Source organism: Melanotaenia boesemani, chromosome 12, assembly GCF_017639745.1.
Source record: "Melanotaenia boesemani isolate fMelBoe1 chromosome 12, fMelBoe1.pri, whole genome shotgun sequence".
In the NCBI taxonomy this organism is placed as follows: Eukaryota; Metazoa; Chordata; class Actinopteri; order Atheriniformes; family Melanotaeniidae; genus Melanotaenia; species Melanotaenia boesemani.
This window is the reverse complement of record NC_055693.1, coordinates 36,432,044-36,458,081: the sequence shown is the minus strand read 5'-3', so window position 1 is coordinate 36,458,081 and position 26,038 is coordinate 36,432,044. Positions and strand designations below refer to the sequence as shown.

Genomic DNA, 26,038 nt, shown 5'->3' with positions numbered 1-26,038 from the left:
GAGACCTGCTGCCTTCAGAAGGTTCTGATGACTCTGCTGTAGCTGGATGTATCAGGGAGGAGATGAGGTGGAATATCCAGCTGCTGTGGACTTCTTTGTCACATGGTATGAGCAGAATCATCTGCAGCTTAATATGACAAAGACTCAGGAACTGATTGTGGATTTTAGGATATCCAGAACACCAGCAACACCTGCTTCAGTCCAGGTGTCAATGTGGAAGTGGTGAAGGGTTACAGATACCTTGGAGTGCATATTGACAATAAACTGGACTGGGTTAAAAACACTGCTGCACTTTACAAGAAGGGCCAGAGCGTCTCTATTTGTTGAGGCAGCTAAGGTGGTTTAACATCTGCCAAACGCTGATCAGGATGTTTTATGAGTCTGTTGTGGTTGTGTTGTGCTATCCTCTATGCTCCTGCATGCTGCAGCAGGCTGAGGGTTGCAGACACAAACAAACTGAACAAACTGATCCACAAAGCCAGTAACGTGGTGGGATGGAGCTGGACTCTCTGACGGAGGTGTTGGAGAGGAGAACGTTGTCCATAATAAAGACAATACTGAACAATACCTCCCACCCGCTTCACAACCTGCTGATCAGCCACAGGAGTACGTTCAGAGAGAGATTGATTTCACCTCAATGCTCTGAACCACAGGAAATCATTCCTACTTGTGGCCATCACACTGTACAACTCCTCCATATAACATCCACTGTTATACATTTACACTCTGCTCTACATTTACATTTTACTATCATACTGATAATACTGTACATAGTACTCACTGCAGGATTGATCCTGGATCTGTTTGTGTTGTAATGAATTTCTTGTTATTTTTGTTATTGTTATTTTTATCTTTATTTTATTCTTCCTTATTTGGTATGGAGCGACTCTGTGCACACAATTTCCTCAGGGATTAATAAAGTATTCTGATTCTGACATCTAAGTTTTGGTAAGAGGACTGAAAAAAATGCAACCATCTAAAAAAATTAAATAAAGTCACTTCAGACTGACCAAAGCTCATATTGAATAGTTAAATATGTGTTCCCAGATTTAGTTAGAAGAATACATAAAGAAAAGAATTTGGTGGACAACCAGTCTTCTCTGATGGGTTCAGTTCCTGCCTAATAAATATCTGAGTCTAAATAAATGGGAGAGAGAATAATGGCGGGAAGCTCCTACAATTCCTGAATGCCATGAGGGGAACTGGTGTCTGTTGTAATCCTGCCACAGCATAAAGACAGAAACAAAGGCACATTCAGCTCTTCTTTTCTTGTGTGTGTCTACCTCCCTGTACATGTGTATTCCTATCAGATAGCACAGTAATGTGATATGCATGAAGCCGGTGTGATTGAGCTGGAGAGCCCCAGCTCCTGTGGAGGGAAGTAGGGGGCACTAGATATATTTATAGATAGGCTATCTCCTGAATGCAGCTTTTCATATCTCTGCCAATAGATTTAAGCTATCGAGCAAGAGATAAGTGAGAGGGGCAGTCTAGGCCGGGAGGCACAGATTCCTTCTTCCAGCTGACTGATGTCCTTCTGTTTTAGCACAACATGCCTCACATGTGAGTGTGTCCTGCTAATACCTCCTCTCCTCATTCTTTACTACACACTTTCATTTCTCTGAGTTGTTACGGCAACAGCATCCATTGTCTGTTCTCTCAAACACCAATCAAAAGACAAGAAGATAAACAGGAAACCGAGTGAGATCTATTACTGGATTGTTAAAACACACTAGGTCCAAGCCTTGAGTTCTACAGTAGGTTTCATCTAAGCCTGTTGCAGCGTTTATTCAGTAACATGTTCTCTGTCTCAGGGTACGACTGCTGTCATCATTGTGATGTGCAGTTGGATAAAGGACGAGTTCCAGGCAGGAATTAATGCTGCAATCAAGACACGACTTTGCCATTCACACACTGCCACTGTGCTCAGATCAGCTGATATGTAGATATCTGTCACAGCTGGGATCATATTAGGGTGTTATACACACCCTCACTGTAACAAATCCCACGTAACACACACAAGCACACACTTTCATCATTTATCATGCTCACGTGCATTACAATAACTCTACAGTTATCATTTGCTCAGTGTGCTACTGCCCCCTGCTGGTAAAAACAAGTCATCACCATCATTTCCACTGAGCTGAATCTCAGTTTGATCCACACGACGTGCCTGAGGTTGTGATAGCTGCACAAGCTCTGAGATACTTTACCTACTTCAGCTGAAAACATGCAAATGTAACAAGCCAGATAAGAGTAAAACGTTTCTCATAATCAGAGGGTGGGATGGTAAATCACAAGGCAAGACAGGATTTTACACCTAAGAACGAAACAAAGAGCAAATATCACCCTGCAGGCTGACATGGAGTTATAATACATCTGAACTCTATGTGTTATCATGCTCTCATTTATTTTTCTTTTGGGCAAGAAAACAAACACAAAGTTATTTTTCTAATTATAGTTGAAACAATATTTCAGGGCTCATGCATAAATAATAAGCAGTGTTATTGCATAATTATTATGATGAATTATTTAAACAAATCAGCACGAGTCCTCTCATGACTGCAGCAGTAAGGTTACCACATACATTACCGTCACACCAAATCAAAGTAAATTAACACAGAGATTTTAAAGATTTTTTCTTTTCTTTTTAAGTATGTTTTAACACTTTTTAATCTAAGACTAAAAAGAAGTCAGTGAAATGTACAGCTCACCTAAATCCACCTGCTAATGGATGGTCATGTTTTATGGTTAAAAAAATCCGAGAAATGTACTTCTGTAATATTATTAATGTTTTACTAATGTGTTTGGGAATATCTTACAGCTTGTTCTCCCATAAATCGACCAAGTATAACTTATTTTTTGGGGTTCTGACAAGTCTTGTGTGATTGGTCGGATGTTTGAGGTGGGCGGTGTTAGCACGGAAAAACATGAAAGTTTTCACCTCCACTAAACTGATGGCTTTACTGATCAGCTGATCAAGGTGGTAGAGAGCACCAACACCCCCCGGTATGTGTATATGTATATATACACATATACATGTAAATGTATTCATCTCAGTAATCTCTAAGACGTGAGGAATGACTACAGAATGGACATGTGATGTGTTAGTGTGCCAGCAGCATCTCTGCTTTCATTGTTTCTGTGAGTTTGCTTGAAGTGGAGAAATGAGCAGAAGCTCTGAAGTGGACAGAGCTGTTCTCATGCATTTTTTACATTGCTGCTTGGTGTTTGAACTGTGTTTGGTTTTATTGACAATGCAGGGTCAAACCTCTTCGCTGAGTTTTCTTTGGGCATTGAAATTCACAAAGAAGGGCCCCTGCTGAGATCCCAGCCACGTTCACTTGACGTGAAGCGACGGCTAACCACCACACCACCATGAACCCTGTATAATAATATGTTTATATTAGGCATGGGACTCGATTAAAAAAATCTAATTAATTACAGGCTTTGTAATAATGAATAATTAATTAAGTGATCCAGGAGGGGCTCAGAGCAGAGCTGCTGCTCCTCCACATCGAGAGGAGCCAGATGAGGTGGCTCAAGCATCTGGTCAGGATGCCTCCTGGACGCTTACCTGGTGAGGTGTTCCGGGCATGTCCCACCAGGAGGAGGAAGACCTAGAACACACTGGCCACTGGACACACTGGGAACGCCTCAGGATCCCCCCAGATGAGCTGGTGAATGTGGCCAGGGAGAGGGAAGTCTGGGTTTCACCATGGATGGATGGATGGATGGATGGATGGATGGAGATAATTAATACACTTCTGTACAAAGAAATTCTGTTAAAAAAAAGGTTGTGGTCCTCAAGCAAAAGGAAATACTCCTGTGTAGTGAAAGTCAGAGCACGTGCTGGGGAAATACTCCAGGATTCACCAACCATACAAGGTATTTTGAAATCATACATCTGTGAGACCAAGAACGTTGAAGTATATTTAATGGTTTGGCTCAATGCAAAACACCGCAGGTGGAGTCCAGGCCCTAAAATGGCCAGCACGTCTGCCTCCGACTATGAAAGAAAAACTATAGTACAGCATTTGATCTCCTCAGCAGGGGTGGCGCTAGAGAGGTGGCCAGGGTGGCACTGGTCACCTCCCAGATTTAACTGGACATTCCCAGGCGCCACTGCAGTTGACTGACAGGTCATTGGAAGGGCGATAGGAGAGATGAAGTTAATGGGTTAACCCAGGTCCAGGAGAAGGGCCATGCCTCAACTACACCTCTAGTCACCTGGTGAACCTTCTTATACTTGTTTCACTTCCTCAACTCTGTTTGTCTCATTCTCTCATCCCCACCCTGCTATCATCATCCACTCAGACTTCCTTCTTGCATTCGTCCACCCTCGCCTGACCCCGTCCTTCTCTCACCTCTTCTTCTTCTTCTTCTTCTTCTTCTTCTCTCTCTCTCTCTCTCTCTATATATATATATATATATATATATATATATATATATGGCTTTGTGTCATTGGTCCTATAACCCTTCCATTTCTGGAGGGCGGGTCTCAGATAACCAAGACAGGACCCCCATCCTGAGTCATGCAATTAAATCAGATCTTTCAAAGCACCAAAACAGCATTGCAGCCAGCTTCACTTGAAAGTGCAGATCTGTAACAGTTTACAGATCTGCATGTGTGATTTATGAAAAGTTTGTGTCTGACCGATCCAGCGTAGGAATGATCAGGCCTTGATAGATGCAGTAGCTGAAATCCTCATTTACATGTTATGCCTTTAGATATTCATGGTCCAGAGGCCATGGAGAGGAGACGTTCTGCCAAAAAAAAGAAACGTCTGGGAGGTGGCGATGGAAAGCCTCATCAGTGGGGTGGAACAGAATAAAGAGGTTCTGTTTGGCAGCCTAGAAACCGGAGTGAAAGGCTTGATGGATGAGGATCATGGAGGCAGTTAATAGCCTCACCGTTGTTGATCAGACTCCAGCTGAAGTATGAATAACATTCTCAACAAGTAGCCTATATATGTCCATGATTAATGTTTCATTTGTTTGATTGGTTTTTAATGTGGATAACAGCCCAAGTAACTGAGAGTCATAATTCTTTACCTTGCACACTTGAAAGTATAAACGACGCAGTAAAGACCTGCATGTTTTACTGCTAAAATAGCCCTTCTTAGAGTCTTCAATGGCATGTTGAAGCCGAGTGATGCAGACCCTTGTTCTGTGTTTTTGTTGTTGGACTGTTGGACAGTGTCCCGATCTGAGATGCAGATGATCATTCATGCCTTCATTTCTTCATGTCTTGACTGTTGTGACTCTGTTTTCACATGTTTAAGTAAAATATCTCTGGAAGATCTCCAGGTTTTCCAGAATTCTGCTTCAAGGCTAATTACAAAATCTTCCAAGTATTCACAGAAGTGTTGGTTTGTGTTTTATTGTAAAGCACTTTGAGATTTTTATCTGGAAGGGTGCTGTATAAATAAACATTTACTTACTTTACTTTAAAGTGGAAAAACTGATTATCAGATCATATTGCTCTGAAAAAAACAACATGGGTATGGTAAAACATTTTTATGCGCTATATAAAAGCAAAATAAAAAAGTATTTAAAAATGGCCAGAATAGGCTCTGCCCTCTATGTTAGCATGAAGCTACGTAGCAGGGCTAATCATGTAATATGCTAGCACTAGATTAGCTTTAAGATAATGTGAGGAAACCATGTCACACTTTTATTTTTCAGTGAGTGAATTTACACATCAACTCTTTTATTTAGGATTTTCACAGCAGAACTGAAAATAAACGATGAAAATGCTCAAAGAAAACTTCAGTATCCACACACGTTGTTGCTTGTTTGCTGTGTGAAGGGTTTATTTATGTAGAAGTTATTTGGAGCTAATTAAGCAACAACTACACGAGGAATAATTTCCTTTCTTTGCATATGGCCCTCCTGATAAAGTCTTGCCCACCCTTTGGTCACCCCCTATATAAAAGCTTAGGTCTGCCACTGCTCCTCACTCACCAGAACAAGTAGAACATGATGTAACAGTGGAAAAGACCTTCCTGATTTTTTAATGCCCTACAACCATGAAATTAGAAAAGATTATCATCTCTGGGTCCACTTTCTTCCACATGTCTGAGCTAAGCTGAGAGATGCAGGGGTGTTTAAAGTCCGCCAGTTAACATCCCCTCCCTGAGCCCTGGGTCTGTTGTACAGAAATTAAATGTTGATATCATAAAGCTATTTCAATTTGAAAAACAAGACAATGATTTGTGTATTTATTTAATGTGTCTTTTATATGTAAGAAAAAGTTCGGTGAATGTTTAATCTGGGTTTTCCGTTGAACCTTTACATTACTGTAAACCCATATGATCTGGTCTGCTGAAGACTTATTTCCTCTGTCATGGTTGATGGTTTGAGAACACCTAATGCACAGAGCACAAGGCAAACATAACAGGTGACTTACCTGCAGCTCTTAGCGTCCATCTGCCCTGCGGCAACCCTCCCATAAAACAAGCTGTGAATCTCTTCAAGCAGCTTTGTCAGTGAATGCCTGAGGCATGACTACCAGCACACCAGATTGTCATCCTGCTGAGGAGGCACACCTGAGTCTCATCGTCATGCCCCGTATGGAGCTCGCTAGAGGTGGAGAAACTAGCGAGCAATATTGAGTGTCCCCAGACATCCTCCAGTCGTCTGCTAGTGGAAATCAGGCTTTGCCACCAATCAGTCTTCCATTTCTTCTCTGCATTAGTTGACTCGGGGTCTGAAGATACTTTCATTTGAACCACTGTCAGCTCCGCTCAAACCGCTCCTTTACCAATGATTACCTAAGGGAACCACAGAGAAACTGTCCAGTTCAAGATCATCTCCACTCCCAGTTCTCCAGTGGTTTGGTCACCCATGGCTTAGATGTCACAATCCCCATATTGACTGGATCTGAAATAAAGCTGTGAGCTGCAGCTTGTCATGTTCCAATTTTTGTCTTCGTTCTGCTCTGCCAGAAAATATCCCATCCACCAGTAGAAGCCACGATCCACCAGACCTCTCAGCAGCCATCAGAATATCGCAACTTGGCTGAAGTATTTATTAATTATTATTTCACCTCACAGGCCTTACGGTTGCACCACTGAACTCCTGCCCCTCCCCTCTAGTGGTCTGTACTGTTTATCAAACCAGAAGGTGAATACTCAGGAATTTTTGACCTGGTTTGATGTCCATGTGTCAATTTTCATGTGTAATTTTCAGACAATAGTAAGAGCCAGTAATTCCTGAAACTATGATTTGGCGTTTAGAAAGCTCTGAGCAAACCTCCTGCAAACCACAAATCTGACATTGGGATGATAAACTATCATGCAAACTGTTCCAGATGTAGGTCCTGAACTGATGACCTGGAACTCCTTGCTTTCTTCCTGTGGGTTCCTCAAGCTGATATGCTAATATTCTCCAACTGGGACACAGAACAGACCTTTCTGGGACACGTGCAAATTTAAAATAAAGACTTTGTTTACTTAGATTTCCAGATGGGTCCTGAAACTCTGAAAGGTTATCTACACATAATCAGAAGAGCCCTGATGAGACTGGGAAAAGCCTTTCTTTATCTGAGGTAAGAGAGAGAGAACCCTGAGGACCACCACGAGTGATGGACCTTTGGCCTTCATGGGAGCTTTAGTCGGAACCACCAATCAGGCTTCCCTCTGTGCACCGGAGCTGTTCCCCACAAACGATTGTAATTGGTTCGACTCCGTCCAAACAGAATCAGACGAGTATGACCAGTCTTCCATGCTTGACTGCCAAGAAGTATGGTTGGTTGTCTTACAGAATCGGTCATAGTGAAATAATTTGTTCTTTCAGGTTTCCATCTTAAATAGATGATGCAGTTTAGCTCCGTAGAATTCAGAAATCCTTTCAGCCCCTTTTTTGAACATTAGTTTAATTAACGCCACAGAATAACTGACTTCTGTTTCATTTCTGCTCTACACATTACCTTAGCATAAGAGTCTGCTTGGAACATGACACCTGCTGTTACCATGCTGTTAGATTTATGTTCCCCAATTACCTCCTATAAATACTCCTTTAGACTAGTTAATAAATATTCATGTTTATTTAACTAGTCCTTGTTCGTTGGTTCGCCTCTGAATCATTTCTTAGTCCCTTCAACCGAGAACGAACGGAATTAGTGTCTTGAGACTGATTTGATTTAAGTTGAATAGTTACTTATTACTAATATAGTAAATAAACTGTACTTATATAGTAAATGAAATAGTACTTGTTTCAGCTTAGGAAAGTAATTGGTTTGGGCACCTACAGACTGAAAGAAGAGTCTGGTTTCTAAACTCTATTTTGTAATTTAAGCCTGTAATTAATGCTAATGAAATGACTCTTGTCCCTCCCTGTAGCAGCACCAAGTCATTTCAGCACACTGGCTGCTTGAAGATGCGCTACATGACAGCGTTGGAGTTCAGGGCCACTATTACATATTTACCAAGCATTGCGGATAATCATCATTACTGTCACTATTAAAGTAAAGAGGTACAGGATGAAAAAACTGCCCCTTTAAGATAGAGAAGAAGGCGGAGCAAACAGCAACGCATGCTGTTGTTTACAATGTTCTGTAGTAAACATCAATACAACACGGCACCCTTATTTCACACACTTCCAAGGAACAGACAGATATGGAACAAACAGCAAACTACAAGCATATAAACTTCCTCTCATGCACATATTTTTACAGAAAGTGGAAGCAGTCTCCTGAGAATTCCCTCCCTGAGCATGTTCTGTTCTTCTAAGCCATTCCATCTCATGCATGTCTGCATCCCATGCAGGCTCTCTTTAGGAAAATTAGCATAATGAGGTAGTGCTGCAGTACAATAAACAGCTGCCTCTTCAGGCCTTTTTTCACCTGCACCCTTCATCTGGTCTGCCACTCACAGGCTGGATGGCCGCCATCCTCGTTTTCAGGACATCTGAAGGTATTAGGTGATAACAGGAAAAACAACTGTGTCTGACTTTGGGTGCAAAATCAAGCTTGTAAACTAAAGTGTAATCACACAGATACAGAGAAGCTGTAGAGATTAAGGGTGTCTAAATGGAGGTGCCATGAAGGACAAGATGGTAGGTAGTAAATGGAAAGCTGTTGACAGAGGATGAGCATAATCATCCTCTCATGGTTCAGAAAAGATGTGTGCTGGTATGTGTGTGTGTTGGAAGATAAGAAAATCAGCAGAGCTGAAAAGTACATCACCTTAAGATGAACAAGAGCTAAAAGTCAGTGTGTCCACATGGGAGTCAGGATTTATTCACCTCTCAATCTGTGCATGGATACGTGTTTAAAGCTCATTATGAGATGTTTTACAGGCATAATCTTTGATCTAAATGCAAAAGACATGGAGTAGTAGTACAGTAGAAGTACCTGCTGGGGTACTTCTTCAAATTAATGAGTTACTGTGTAGAACCTGATTGGCTGTTAGAGCCACCTAATTTGACTCAGGTGTGTTGGTGCAGGTATACATGGAAAACCTGCTGGATTGCGGCCCTCTTAGGACCGAATTGAGTAGCCCTGCTCTATAACCTGGTTTTACTGGGAGTAAAAGCTGGCAGGAAGGCTTCATTAGCTGGGTTTAATGGTTTTACTGTGACTAAAAGCCGGCAGGAAGAATTTAAGCTGGTTTTACTGGGACTAAAAGACAGAGGGAAGGCTCTATGAGGCGGTTTTACTGGGAATAAAGCCGGCGGGAAGGCTCTATGAGCTGGTTTTACAGGGATTAAAGCCATAGGGAAGGCTTTATAAGCTGGTTTTACTGGGAGTAAAAGCTGGCAGGAAGGCTTCATTAGCTGGATTTAATGGTTTTACTGTGACTAAAAGCTGGCAGGAAGAATTTAAGCTGGTTTTACTGGGACTAAAAGACAGAGGGAAGGCTCTATGAGCTGGTTTTACTGGGAGAAGCATCTGGTGCTGTGTGGAGGCCAGTTTTCCCGTCCAGATTCTTTTCCCATTTGAGAACCGTTTTTTCTTCTAAATACAGATGAACCATGTCTGACAGTAAATTTCCATCCACCAGGTGTTTCCTCCTGACCAGTTACGGTCCAGGCGGAACTTACCTGAGCGAACGCTCCTTGAACCATGGGATGATGTGCTTTCATCTGTGTTGTAGAGGCTTGTTGACAAATGTCGGCTACCTTTGTTTTATGTTAGAATATGATACATGATTCCAGCGTTAGATGGCAGTAATTCTTACACGATGTCCCTTTAAACGCAATTATATTTCCTGTTACTGTCAGTGGCTTACATACAGTCAGGCAGGAAAGCTTCACACAGCTGCTCTCAGTCTTTAGATTCATTCTGTTCGTCTTCAGTGGAGTCCTATGCTGCAGCGACACCTCTGCTTATGCTGCACAATCCTGTGTGCCCTTAATCCTTTATGGATACCTGTCAGTTATGATTACACTTATGGCTGCTTTCCCATCGTCCCAGGTGTTCACAGAAGAGATGATTTAAATAAGGCTGCCACTGGAACGGAGGTGGTTCCCCTCCATTTATTAATTGTGAGTACAGATGTTTTCTGCCTCTGTCAGAGAGAAATAAAATAAATGAATGGCTTGCAACTCAGAAATGGGAAGGACTATTTGAACAAATTTCTGACATGTGACAACCTGTGGGGGTTGGGTCAAGGGGGGGTGCTTGGGGCTCGCTGTCCGCTGGTCCGCCTGGGGTGTCCCCCACAGGGCATGGTGGGAGGGTTGTGTGTGGCGTGACTGTGTGGTGGTGAGTGCTTGTGGGTACAGCACAGGGGAGGGTGTGAGTGTGGGGTTACATGAGGTGCAGATTGGAGTAGGTGGGGGGTGGGGGGAAGGGGGTCGATGGCGCCCTGGTTCCCGGGGTGTGCCGGCTGGAACATCGGGGTGTGTGCAGGCCTATGCCGGGTGGTTGTCGTGGTGGGGTAGCTTGGGTTAGTACTCCGGGGCTGCTGCTCAGGGCCCGGGTCTCGGGCCCTGGTCTGCCTCTGACCTGCGTAGAGGCGTGGTCGCATTTGCATGATCTCACTCACCACTCTTCATCACTGATCACTCCTTGTTTCTCATGCTCTGCATGCTGACACAGTCACTGAGTTTTCCAGTGGGTTTTAATACTTAGTGATAATTATTTTTTTTTATTTTTCCTGTGAGTTAGTATCTGGTCGCTGTTATGTCTTTTTGATTTGGGTATTATTTAAAAACTCTTAATGACTAGCAGCTCTGTTTTTCTGTGTGTGTGTTTCTGCTTTTGTAAAAGTTGTAGGAAATTTTCTGGTGTGTTCATGTACAGGTGTAACAGTTTGTTGTCTGGTGATGGTGTGGATTGAAGGGTCGCTTCCTTCTGTCTGTGATCTTTTTGTCTCCTTTCTTCTTTCCCTTTTGCTCTTTTCGCTATTTTCCATCTTTTTCTGTCCCCTCCGGTCAGGTCCAGCAAGATTACATAGATTCTGTGATTCAAAGTAAATAAATTAATAAATGAATCAGATTATCAAGAGGAGCCTTACCCATAGGCCTCCCCTTGGCAGAGCAAATTTGTTCAGCACGATACAGCAAACAGATTATCATTTTGCTGCTATGATGCTGGACAGGACAGGTTAAAAAAAAAAAATAATAAAAAAAAAAATAAAACCACCACCGCATGGCTCCACGCCTCCCAACTCCCTATGTGTGTGTGTGTGTGAGACAGAGAGTGCGGGAAGTAAGAGGGGTTCGGGGATGTAAACTTCCCTCTGGATGATGAGCCTTTAGTGGCATTAGGCACCCCCGCTCCCCAGGAGGCCCTCCAGGGCAAGACAGGCCAGGAGAGGCCGCCCCCCACGACCAGGCCATTCAGGGACTGCAGCCAGTGAGCCGTCACCCACCCCAGAAAGTACCCACCCTACCACACCCCTAACGGGGAATGAGAGGATGGGGACAGCGGCAGACCCACGGCCCACCACCCCCAGGCCCGCCCCCACCCCCACACACACACACACAAGTGCACTTAACCCTGCCCCAACCACACACAGAAACACATGCACACACCTATTTCCTTGCACACTCCCACTCATCCTAACCCACATATGCCCTCTTAGCCCCACCCAAAAAATATAAACACTCACACAGCATCCAACCCACCCACTCTCACTCCCCAGACACACCCCCACTCATCCTAACACATGCATACGCACGCACACAAACATACCCCCCCATTCACACAAACATCCAAAGTATAGACACAAGGATCAGGAAATATAATTAACACAACCTGTCCTCATTTCTCTGTCCCCCAGGAGATTCAGTGGACCTCTCTTACGGACCAAAAACCTGAATTAATATCTGTTCTGCCCTCAGCTACATCACTCAACCTTGTCTTGGCTTTTCAGTTCCCCACAGCCTCAGTGGACCTCTTTCGCCCTCTCAGTGCGGAGATCTCTCTGCTCCCTCCATTCCCTCTGCCAGTACGTAAGCTCCAGAATCCACACTTCCCCATTTTGCCACACTTATTCTCACCTTGGTTCTCTTGTGCTCGCAGGCTAGTGGGCGACGTGACCAGACCCGGTTTATCTGAACACAATTCACTACCATACAATAAATCTGTTTCCTTGCCAACCCTCTGTCCTGATATTTTCTGTGGTCCAGTTTGCTGAAAACGTTACACTCAGCTATCTCTGTAACGTAGGTCAGGTCAGTAGTTTGGGACTCATTTTGTTTTTGATCTGAGATGTGATTTGTTTCTCCACAGATTATAAATGCATTTCATTTTCATGGAAGAGGTCATTTTGTATTTAAGTTTTGTATTTTAACTAATTGATCTTGAGCTAATTAATTGTTTAAGTATTTAAAAAAAGAGAGATGGTTTTTTAAATATAAAGTTTCTGTGTTGCAGCAAATAATTGAATCTAAATGAGCCTCACAGTCATGTTTTTCTTTTCACAAATATACATATGATGGTCAAAATATCATTAAAATGGCTCATTTAATGTATTACTGTATCAATTTTTTTTTTTTTTGGGGGGGGGGGGGGGGGGGGGGGGGGGGGGTAACTTCAGTTTGTTGTCATGGGGCCCAACATCCCTGGTAGCGCCCCTGCCTCTCTATGACCTGTCTTTTGTCTATCAAATCACACATCGTCATAGAACTGCAGGTGAAAATCTGATCATGTAACTTAGTCTACGACAAACAGCCAATTATTGAAATCCGGACACATTTAACCTGCAACAACAGAATAATTGTCTTAATACATGTGTACGACATAAAGTGGGAGCAAGCTTGTTTTGTGAGAGTATTCGCAAAGGAAAAAAAAAATAAACAATAAAATGCCATCAGGGGAGGAGGCTAATGCAAACTATTTCAGGCTTTTCTCTGTTTGTCTTCTAGGTTGTCACATGTCAGAAATTTGTTCAAATAGTCCTTCCCATTTCTGAGTTGCAAGCCATTCATTTATTTTATTTCTCTCTGACAGAGGCAGAAAACATCTGTACTCACAATTAATAAATGGAGGGGAACCACCTCCGTTCCAGTGGCAGCCTTATTTAAATCATCTCTTCTGTGAACACCTGGGACGATGGGAAAGCAGCCATAAGTGTAATCATAACTGACAGGTATCCATAAAGGATTAAGGGCACACAGGATTGTGCAGCATAAGCAGAGGTGTCGCTGCAGCATAGGACTCCACTGAAGACGAACAGAATGAATCTAAAGACTGAGAGCAGCTGTGTGAAGCTTTCCTGCCTGACCGCATGTAAGCCACTGACAGTAACAGGAAATATAATTGCGTTTAAAGGGACATCGCGTAAGAATTACTGCCATCTAACGCTGGAATCATGTATCATATTCTAACATAAAACAAAGGTAGCCGACATTTGTCAACAAGCCTCTACAACACAGATGAAAGCACATCATCCCATGGTTCAAGGAGCGTTCGCTCAGGTAAGTTCCGTCTGGACCGTAACTGGTCAGGAGGAAACACCTGGTGGATGGAAATTTACTGTCAGACATGGTTCATCTGTGTTTAGAAGAAAAAACGGTTCTCAAACGGGAAAAGAATCTGGACGGGAAAACTGGCCTCCACACAGCACCAGATGCTTCTACCAGTAAAACCAGCTCATAGAGCCTTCCTGCCGGCTTTTAGTCCCAGTAAAACCAGCTTATGGAGGAGGGCTACTCAATTCGGTCCTACGAGGGCCGCAATCCAGCAGGTTTTCCATGTATTCCTGTACCAACACACCTGAGTCAAATTAGGTGGCTCTAACAGCCAATCAGGTTCTACACAATGACTCATTAATTTGACTCAGGTGTGTTGGTACAGGAATACATGGAAAACCTGCTGGATTGCGGCCCTCGTAGGACCGAATTGAGTAGCCCTGTCATAGAGCCTTCCCGCCGGCTTTTAGTCCCAGTAAAACCAGCTCATAGAGCCTTCCCACCGGCTTTTATTCCCAGTAAAACCAGCTCATAAAGTCTACTCGTCGGCGCTTAGTCCAACTTTACCACCACTCTAACTGGACTATGAAAGAAACTGAAACCACCTATATATTTACTTCTGTACTGAGACAGGTGTATTTTAGCAGAAACTACTTTTAAGCTTCCCATGGTAACCACGGTAACCAGCAACACTGTCTAACAAAACCCAGTGAAAAAAGTTAGCTTCAGGCTAATTTAGGCAGTACCATTTTACAGTCTTTCTCCTTCTTGAGCTCCTTCCACCTGTTGAAGGCTCGTCCAATGTTGATCCCCCTTCTTTGTATTTAACTCCCATCCTGCTGCTACTGCTGCATATGCATGCTCCTACATTGTTGCAAATAATAATTTAACAGATTTTCCACCTTCCACCTTTCCACCTAAGTTTCTTGTTTATCTCCTCCCACATCTGACTGTGCACTGGCTCGCAGGAAAAATGTGTAGTTGGTGCTATTTGCCCTTTGCTGGTGGCTGTAGTTTTAAGATGGCTGACAGTCATGGCGCTGCTCCACTGGATTACCCGTCACATGTATTAACAAATCTAAAATTATTCACTTACGAAAATGTGTCAGATCATTAGCAGCGGTCATAATACACCAATGAAAACACATACATGCAGACATGGATTCTGGCCTTCTTTTCTATCCACTCCACTTCTGTCTCAACTAACATTTCCAACAATTAAAGCTGCACCTCAGCAGGACTTCAACAACAATCACACGACCTCCTCTCGGTGTAATCAACTTCAAAGGAAGCAAACGTCTTAATAGAACCTTTCTCCAAGACCCAGCTGTCAGCATATTCTAGTTCAGTACAGTTCAGCTCAATTCCAGTTCAGTTCAGTTCAGTTCAGTTCAGTTCAGGTCAATTCCAGTTCAGTTCAGTTTATTATCACTTCAGTTCAGTTCAGTTTAGTATCACTTCTGTTCAGTTCAGTTAATTTCCAATTTAGTTCAGTTCAGTTCAGTTCATTATCACTTCAGATCAGTTCAGTTCAGTTTAGGTCAGTTCATATCACTTCAATTCAGTTCAGTTCAGTTCAGTTAAGTTTACTTCAGTTCAGTTCAGTTCCAACATCCTAGCCAACAACGCTGGAGGCTGGGGAAGCCAGAGGTTGAACCATTTAGTGTCTAATTAGCAGACACTCTAACTTCTGAGCTACAGACTCAGTAATGTACTACATTTAAGTGCTTAGTGCGCTGACACAGAAATTTCAGTAAAAACTCAGTGCACTGAAAGTACCCGGATGCTGCCCTAAACTTGGAAAAAAATCTAGTGTGAAAAGATGAACACTATGTGCACTAAACGGACACCATCTTGCTGATGTAGCGGAAGGGGCGGGACTTTCAACCAGTTTTCCAGAGCTGAAAGATGGCGGCCACTGACTCAGCGGTTACCGGTGCAGGCGGAGGCTGTTTAGCATTGTTGTAAGCATGAAGTTATTCGATCATAATTGTAATATAAACGGCAGCATGCTACCAATCTCTTCTACCCCTGACGAGTGATGGATCTGATCATTTGTTGGAGGCTGCGGTTATACCGACTCAGTAGAGTTAGCACACGTAAATGTTAGCAGGTTTTTAGCCGGTTTCGTGGACGTAAATAAGTGTTAGAAATTATTAATGTTATAGGTTCTATGTGTTTATTCATCATTGTTGAACCTTCAGATGAAGCACTGCGGTGTCTCTGGCATAAATTAAATGGTCCTTGATCTGAAAACCGATTCGAAAATGCCGCTGGTTAGAGAACCGGCCTGTTTCCATGGTACCGCTGACTAAGCCATAGCTGATTGTACATCACTTTAGATAAGAGTCTGCAAAGTACCAGTAAAGTACATATAAACATTAATAATGTCTGCTTTCATATAAACTGCCAGTGTGTGTTCACCGTAGGTCACTGTGGCATCAAACCACCGAGCCATCAGTGGCACTGAGGAATTTACCGCCTGGAGCTAGCACACTGCTGTGGAGGAGAGGAGGCGGAGAAACATTTTGATAAAAAGTTATAATAAAAAGTTTCTACATCCCTGTTTTAGCCTCTTCATTACTGCATTTCATATTTTAAACCATGATTTCTAGTATAATTGTTTACTGTTGCCAGACGTGTAAACGCCAGTGGGAACAGATGTATAATGTAAAGTACTTTACATAAACATTTGTGCTTATGGTTTTTATGGTTAGCTACTGAGGTAGATTAATAGCGGAGGCCACGGTATTTGTTACACAAATAAGGACATTTACAGGCATTTAATAGCATAAAGTATGATGACATGCAAACACGTATGTGGATGTGATTTTGGATTTTGGAAGAACTAAAAAAAGTGTATTAATGGAGCGGCCCTGCCATCAGGCAGCATGTAGGAGGGTCATATACCTTAAAATAAATAAATGAGCATGCATTCTAACTCGTGTTCAGCCCGAGGGGGATCCTGCGTTGGCATTAGATGCACCGTAGTTTAAAGGTGGAGTTAAGTAAAGAGTAAACAAAAGAAAGTCAAATCAAGAGTTGGAAATTCATTCATTGGGTCCTCACATCTTGCAATCCTTAACAGTCTTGACTTGATTTCTGTGTTGTCGTCTGATTGTCATACCAACACCTGGTGTGGGTCTTTAGGCAAGACCCTCTGCGCTACTGCCTACCTCATATGATGAGAGACAAGAGAACACGAGACATATCGGCTCTGACTTCGCTAGGTCAGAACAAGGCTCTGTTGGAATGCTACTACTCCAGTAGCCCTAGTCAGAGGGGTTACATGCAGAGAATGTGGGAAATATATAATCTTCAAAACCCACTATCAACACTCACTACCAAACAACTAGTAGCTCAACGTTCCAACATCCACAGACGGCAACTGCTATCACAGCTTGAGATTGACAAGGTACAACACAAATGCTACGGCAAGGAGGAGCCTACACCTCAGCAGCAGTGATCCTTGAGGTGCTTGGCTATCAACCAAAGAGCAACCATAAAGATACATATCCATCATGGAAGAGGAGGTTGGAGGCTAAAATCAAGGCAGCTCGGAGAGAAGTGAGCCAACTATCAGAGCTCCAGAAAGGTGCAATGAAAAAACAGGTACCCAGGAGGTACATCCAGATGCCCATACCTGAAGCACTAGAAACTGCCAAACAACGACTCCAAGCCTTGGCCACCCGCCTAAAGAGGTACATGAGAGAAATTGAAGCAAGACGAATAAACCAGCTGTTCTCAACTCAACCAGCTAAAGTATACTCTCAGTGGCAGGGTAATAACACCAGGGCAGACCCGCCAAGGCTGGAGACTGAACAATATTGGAAAAGCATATGGGAGAAGGAGGCATCACACAACAGCGGTGCACAGTTGCTGATGGATCTAAGAGCAGACCACAGCAACCTCCCTGAACAAGAACCAGTAACCATCACAGTGGCAGACATTCAACAAACAGTCTCAGGTATGAAAAACTGGACAGCACCAGGACCTGACATGGTTTCCACCTACTGGCTGAAGAAGCTAACTGCACTCCATGAGCGCCTGGCAGCACAAATGACCCAGCTGCTAAAGGATGGGACCCACCCTGAATGGCTAACTGAAGGCCGGACAATCCTGATCCAGAAGGATCCCCTGAAGGAAACAGTTCCATCCAACTATGGGCCAATAACCTTTCTCCCCACCACATGGAAGCTCATGTCAGGCATCAAAGCGGCTAAGATAAGTGGGCACATGGATCAATACATGAGCACAGCACAGAAGGGCAATGGTAAAAATACCAGAGGAGCAAAACACCAGCTGCTGGTAGATAGAACAGTCGCTTGGGACTGCAGAACCAGGAATACCAATCTGTGTACTGCCTGGAGTGATTACAAGAAAGTCTATGACTCAATGTCACACACATGGATCATGGAATGCTTGGAGATGTATACCATCAACAGGACTCTAAGAGCCTTCATTGCAAACTCAATGCAGCAGTGGAAGACCACCTTTGAGGCCAACTGCAAGCCAATTGAACAAGTGTCCATCAAATGTGGCATATACCAAGAAGATGCCCTGTCCCCTGTGCTGTTCTGCATAGGTCTGGACCCCCTCAGCCAAAAAATCACCAAGACTGGCTATGGATACCGACTCAGGAATGGGTCTACAATCAGTCACCTCCTCTACATGGATGAGATCAAGCTGTACGCCAAGAGCGAGCGAGGATTGACTCACTGATCCACTCAACCAGGATCAACAGCAATGACATCAGAATGTCATTCGGACTGATCCACACAACCAGGATCTACAGCAATGACATTGGAATGTCATTCGGACTTGAGAAGTGTGGGCGGATGGTGACAAAGAGAGGGAAGGTAGTCCATACAGAAGGGGTCTCACTCCCAGATGGCAGAATAGCAGACATTGAGGACAGCTACAAGTACCTTGGAATCCCACAAGCAAATGGCAACCTCGAACAGGCCACAAGAAAAGCAGCCACAGCAAAATACCTCCAACGAGTAAGGCAAGTCCTAAGGAGTCAGCTCAATGGCAAGAACAAGGTCCGGGCAATTAACAGTTATGCCCTGCCGGTCGGGAGATACCCTGTGGGAATAATAAGCTGGCCAAAAGAAGAGATTCAGACCACAGATGTGAAAACACGAAAGCTCCTGACCATGCATGGAGGGTTCCACCCCAAATCCAGCACCCTGAGACTGTACACTAAGTGCAAGGAAGGAGGCAGAGGACTAGTGAGTGTCAGAACCACTATCCAGGATGAAACATCCAACATCCTTGAATACATCAGGAAGATGGCCTCAACGGACGAAGTGCTCGGTGAATGTCTCAGGCAGTGGAAAACAGTGATCGAGGAACCATCATGGGAGGAAAAGTCCCTCAATGGGATGTACCACCGACAGATAACTGAAGTGGCTGATATCAAGAAATCCTACCAATGGCTAGAAAGGGCTGGACTGAAAGACAGCACAGAGGCACTGACCATAGCTGCACAGGAGCAGGCCTTGAGCACCAGAGTAATAAAGGCCCAGATCTACCATACAAGACAAGACCCCAGGTGTAGACTGTGCAAAGAGGCCCCTGAGACAATCCAGCACATAACAGCAGGGTGTAAGATGCTGGCAGGGAAAGCTTACAAGGAGCATCATAACCAGGTGGCTGGTATAGCGTACAGGAACATCTGTGCGGAGTACAGACTGGAAGCCCCGAGGTCAAGGTGGGAAACACCTCCGAAGGTGTTAGAGAATAACCGAGCTAAGATACTGTGGGACTTCCAGATCCAGACCAACAAAATGGTAATGGCAAACCAGCCGGACATTGTGGTGATGGACAAACAGTAGAGGAAAGCTGTTGTGGTTGACATCACAATACCAATCGATTGCAACATCAGGAAAAAGGAACATGAGAAACTGGAGAAATACCAAGTCTGGAAAGAAGAACTTGAGAAGGCCTGGAAAGTGAAGGCAACAGTGGTAGCCGTGGTGATCGGAGAGCTCGGGGCAGTAACCCCCAAACTGGAAGAGTGGCTACAGCAGATCCTAGGACAAACCTCAGACATCTCGGTCCAGAAGAGTGAAGTCCTAGGAACAGCCAAGATACTGCGCAGACCTCTCAAGCTCCCAGGCCTCTGGTAGAGGACCCAAGCTTGAAAGGATGAGAGACCGCCCACGGAGGGCGAGGGGACCTATAACTATGTAACTTACTATACTCATAACATCACAGATGTGAGGAAGATGTAATAAGAAACACATTTATTGTTAAACCAACAAGATATCTGTCTTCTTCCATCCCATTAACCTGGTTCTCCATCTTTCTCTTTCTTTTCTCCCTTCAGTGTGTTCAGTAAACCCTGATCTCTGATCCGCAGTTGTTCTTCTTCTAAGCTAACAGAGAAGGACCCTAATCAACTGAAGTAAAGTGATTTAGACACTGACATGCTGTGATTCAGTTCCATTTGATCCCAACCAAAGGTTCATAAGCCACTTTCACTGTCTTTCCATAAACCCCTCAAAGAATCAGGAACAGCCAAAGCAAAGCAAACATAAGCCATTTCCCAGTTTCATTCAAGAACGTGTGTGGCAAACACATGCTCCTGTCTACAGGTAACCTGGTGGCCAACCCCTGCTGGGGACACCATAACCAGAACCTTCCTGCCGAGGCTCTCCATGAAGCAAGGACACATCTCCGTCCCTCTAAGCTACAGAGGCCTGATAACTTTAGCCCGAGACTCTGTCAAAAACCGGCTTCAAGTCAGTAAAACCCAGCCTTTGAGATTTAACTTGATGACACATAAACGTGCCTGCTTTCATTTTAAGTTCCTGACTGTGTTAGTTATGCCTCAGTGTAAGTAAACCAACCCTGGACTAAAACTGAAGGATCTCCTGCATCATAGCTTGTTTTTTAACACCCTACAGGATCCGTGCTGCTTTGAAAATTTGTTCATTGACTCATATGCGTTGTCCCAGGCGACATATAGGGGGGGCATGTTCATTTCAATTCAGTCCAAGCTTCTTCTGGCCACTCATGACCCAGATTTCCACTGAGTACTGTGTAATAATTCAGTATGTCCATTTAGAGACAGTCAGCAAGTACTGACTCGTCAGGACCGGGTCTCTGGAGATATGCTCCCCAGAGTCTCCTCCTGCTCCTGCATCAACACTCCACCCCATCTCCCCACTGCTGATGCCCGTGGTGATGATGTGCCTGGCATCCTCTCAGTTTCCATTTTCACTGCCCAACTTCATACACTGTATTTTTACTCTCAAAATCAATTTGTCACAAACAGCCCAGTCATTTCTGTCGCCTCACTAACAGGAAGTGGTTAAACTTAAAATTTAGTTAGATTCCACATTTTATGTGTCTTTATGTATCCTAGTGTTACCTGTAAACATTATCTGACTGGTTATAAAGTGGAAAATCCAAGTTTCATGCGTGTATGTAGTTGTGTGTTGGGCATTTGTTGTGTAAAGGCCTGACGTCCACAAAAGATGAAAAAACAAATAATCAAAATCACACAATGAATCTGAGCAGCAGAGATTTGATGACAGAAGGTAATGAATGTGTTCTAGGGGAAGTGTTGCTGTGACCTAGTTTGGATGTTGTTTCTGTTAACAATTTACCACTGCTGAAATATTCATTTCTAGAGGCTTTTAATTAATGTCTGTGCTTCACAGAGGACATTACTCCCAAGCCCTCATACATGCATATGAGGATATAGTGCAAATGTAAGGCTCTTTATTTAGAAATGATTATTTCATCACAAAAATCTTATTTAAAAATGTTGATGTTCTAAGAAATCCAGTAAACGTAAAAATATATTATCAGAGGCCCTGTTCAAATTTAACAGACATGATTTTTGAAGATTTATTTGTAGCTCTGTACACTTCAGCTTGGTTATATAAGGGATTAGCATGTTGAGAGTTAGTTATACAAGAAGCTGCTGTCAGACTGTACAATAAAGAAAATGCACAAAAAGAAATAAATAATCGACTAACAACGGGACTCCTGCACACTTCGCCTCCCCTCACTATTAATTTCAGTTCCACTGTTTTGACTTTGGGCTGTTCTATAATCTTATATGTGTTCTCTTCAGGTTTAATTAATATATTTTTTTCTTATTTTTTATGAAGTTAAGTTTTATGTGAAGTCGGTCTTTTTAACATGGGAGTCTATGGGGATTTGCACTGTTTTGGAGCCCCTAGTGGATGAGGGGGGAACTGCTTTTTTTTTTTTTTCTTTGCTCTTCCGCATAGGCTTCACATTTTACAGGAGGATGTTGCCACTTGGGCCCCCTAGACAGCCACCAGGGGTGGGCCAACACCCACCTCAATGTTCCAGCCACACAACTCGGGAACCAGGGCACCATCGACCACTCCCCCCATCCTCATACACCCTACATTATCCCTCCCCTGCATTATTTAACGCATTTGGGTGCTGCTCGATTGTCAAGACACAATTATTCTAGTTTAGTTTAATTCTAAAATACACTGTTTCCAAAAAAGCCACCATATACTGATGACTGATGTTGGGTTTCACCATGGAAACGCTCCTGTTCCAGCACCTTCAGGGTCTTTGATGTATCTATAAATATCAACAAAAAGCTTACCTTTTTTTCTTTTTACTCATCTCCCAGCAGACAGGATTTTTCACCCTGTTGTTCCTGCACAGCTGGTAACTGTTGTTAGAAATTACCATTATAGAAGGCTTGAAAATGAGACCACTAATTTTCTATAAAGCACTGATCTACAATTTCTGCCGTTACATTTGCTGTCAATCCTAATAGATTTTGTTGTCCTCTCAACAGCCCTGCAGGATTGTCTCTGAGGAGAATGGGAGACACATGGCCCTGCAGATTAGTTCCAGATATTTCTACCTAAAGGTGCATTCACACCAGTATGGTCCTCTAGACTTGGTTCAGCTGGGAGATGCAACATTCTTCGGGCTCAAGTTTGTGTTCACGCTGCACTTCTTAAACAAATCTGACCTTTTAAATCACGTGTTCCTTGTCCCACTGCGGAGGCGCTGCACCAAGAATTACTGAAGGAGAAGACGAGACAAGCAATGAAGAAGAAAACTGCTTCATCTATTGATTAATGCAAAACGACTGGGTTTCCATCAGAGTAAAAGGTGGAGCTGCATCAGATCCCAGTGGTCACACTCCGATCAGAACTTTTACCGAGGTTGTCCATGTCTGACTGTGAGACATTTTTCTCGCCCAGTATCGCCTATCGTCTCGAAGTACATTTAAGTTGTGTTTACTCATGATTTGTAGGTGGACCGAGTCCGCTTCTTTGATTCGATTCAGAATTTGCTTGCGCCTTCACAAATCCCCCAACGAAGTGGACTTTTCAAGCAGACGGACCTGGATTGGAATCAAAAAGACTGGTGTGAATGGGTCCTAAGCGAAGTGCTCCACTGCGTATTTCTTGCACTTTGCTCACAAGAAATCATTTAATAAGCAGGTTTTGAGGTGGGGTGGGGGGTGGGGTGGGGGTGGGGGATCTGCTAGTGGATACTAATGTGAAGGAAGCAATCATTATCAGTATCCAATTAATTATCAGTAGTTTTGAAGCATGCAAGTGAATATTAACTATACATAGCCTGCTGTACTGGCCTCACTATGGAATCAGAAATTGGGTCCCTGCCTGGGGCCAGTTTTAAAAAGCTCTTTGTAAGCCATCATCACATAGGGTTTTGGTATTCATTTCATCATGTTTGTCTCTTCCCAGTTTTATTAGCAGCTAGAAATGTTTAGATTCCGTTCAGATGCCAACAACTGCACGGCCCTTTGAAACAGAGAGTAGCATGTCTTCATGTGTGTTCCTGGTGCAACCTTTAAAGCTCTGGTATGAGAGCATTCCTGTCTTTAACAATACACTACAGTGACTGCGGCATTAAACAGATGCAGTTTCTCATCCTCCAAAGAATAAATGCTTTTCATCTCATCTTGGTTCTGACAGAAAGTGGCGTGGTCTTTTATAGGACAATTGCATTAGCTCTGTCCTTGCCCACAGTATTTCCAGAGGGGGGAGTTGCTAAGCACTCAGCTACACTGGATGCCTCACTGACTTACCTCAAAGGGCAGATGCAAATTAAGATAAATGTAAAAGCTGTGGCTTTTAAAGGGGCTTTTTTATTTACTCAGCTACACACGCAAATAAAAAATGTTAAAAGAAAACAAAACATGTCAAGCAGTGTAGATATCTGCTGTCTAAAAGCTAAAGCTGCCAATTTATAGAACTTCTGCTAACCCGATTCTTTGTTTGGAAGCCTGGAGAGGACCAGTTTAGACTCAGTAGAAATTCATTCTAAGTTCAGCTGACAGGTAAAGCAATGCAGTGCTGGACTCAGACAGACAGGGGGTCCACAGGATCTCGGTCAGTCTGAGGACCCATCTTCAGTTGGTAGTTACATTTTATTATCTCAGGCCGGCTTCGCCCCGTACAAAAGGCTGGTTGGACTGGCATGCAACCGATTGCAATTGGCCAGTTGTCAGTGTAGTTTGCAGGCCAAGAACTGCTCATGTCATGCATTTGGTCTCAGATGCATGGCCTCCAGTCAGCATCATAGGCATTCATGGCATTCATAGATTAAAGAAAATATAAAACAAACAGCCAATCATTACACTTCACAAAAGGTTTTGAGCCACAACTCGTTTCTTTATATATTTCTAGGAGCATGGAAAATATTTGGTATGACCACCTTTACTCATTAACACACCTGAACCCTCTCAGGCCGGTTTCCTCATACTGTCATTTCTTTAAATTATCTTGAGCAACAGTTCTCCAGGATCCTTGAAGGACTTTCCAGGAACAGTTCTCCAGGATCCTTGAAGCAATTCCCAGGAATAGGACTTTCCAAAACTCCTCTGTGGATGCTTTTGCCTTTTGTTTCATTCTCTGTCCAGATGATCCCACATTGCTGCAGTAATGTTAAAGTCTGAGTTCTGGTGAGGATCTGTCCCTCCATCAGACCCATCGAGATTCGGGTTCTGGGGTGGATCCATTCCTCCATCACACTTGTTTCCACTGACCTTCAGTCCAGTTTTTGCATCGTGTGACCTACCTCAGCCTTTCGTCCCTGTTTCCCTTCTCCTAAGATTACTTTACTCATTCCTGACGTTCCTGATGCCATGTTTCCTTCGTTTTTATCCCTGTCCTGTCCAGAATGCAAGTGGCCGAAATGAGTTTTCTCTGCAGGGTGGCCAGGCCCGTCCCACTGGGAGGAGACCCAAGACACGCTGGAGGGACTATATCCCTCATCTCCCAGACGAGCTGGCAAATTTGGCCGGTGAGGGGGAAGTCTTGGCTTCCCTACTTAAGCAGCCGCCCCCTTGACCCAACCCCGGATAAGCGGTAGAAAATGGATGGATGGATGGATGGATGGATGGATGGATGGATGGATGGATGGATGGATGAATGGATGAATGGATGGATATTTCTATTAGTATCAACGTGGTGATGCTATGCAGTTAAATAAATGTGAACCAGTTCCATTTTTGTCATATGCTGCTAGTAACAAATTGCTTAGTATTCAGAAATGTTCCTTTGCTAAGTTCTCTGTTACGTATAGAAACAAACCTGGTCAATATCTTAAGTTAGGTGTGTCTTTTTATGCTGGAATGATATATAGAGCTAAATCCCCTAAAAATGTTTGGGTACTAGAGCTGATATCAAAATGAGAGAAAAAGTCGTCTATGTTCAAAAAGAAAATCTGAAAGACATTTTAACCCTGGAGAAATTATACTCTAAATCGCTTTAAGAAAATTGCAACATCTGGCTCCTTAGAAACAAAATATAGAAAACTCAGAGGTGACTGAGCCATTACCATGACTGTGTAGCGATGTGGACCAAAGCACTTAAAACTGACAGTGAGGCAGACATGTTTGAGTTGAACAAGGTCATCATTCAGTTTGTCTGTAACTGAGTCTTTATAGGATAAACAGGCATACACTTGTCCTGATGCTAAAGACATAGCATTATACAGCCTCCGAAAGTAAACAGAGCGACCTCTGAAACACATTAATCCTCCATTTACCACCACACTAAATTCACAGGACTGAAATCTGATTACAGCAGTTTTTCTACCTCAAAACGTTTTTATCCATTTTTTTAACAAACAAAACTAACAAAACACATGATTGTAGAGATAATGTCAAGACTGCAAACAGAGG

The 26,038-nt window shown here is 43.3% G+C and overlaps 1 long non-coding RNA gene across 1 annotated transcript; it reads right to left on the bottom strand.

The window, feature by feature from the left end:
* Positions 1-869: 869 nt before the first annotated feature.
* Positions 870-26,038, bottom strand: LOC121650663. Its single transcript, XR_006012309.1, has 4 exons — positions 26,027-26,038; positions 8,878-8,880; positions 4,231-4,239; positions 870-931 (listed from the first exon to the last, which is right to left on the bottom strand). It is a non-coding gene; the product is annotated as an uncharacterized LOC121650663 (long non-coding RNA).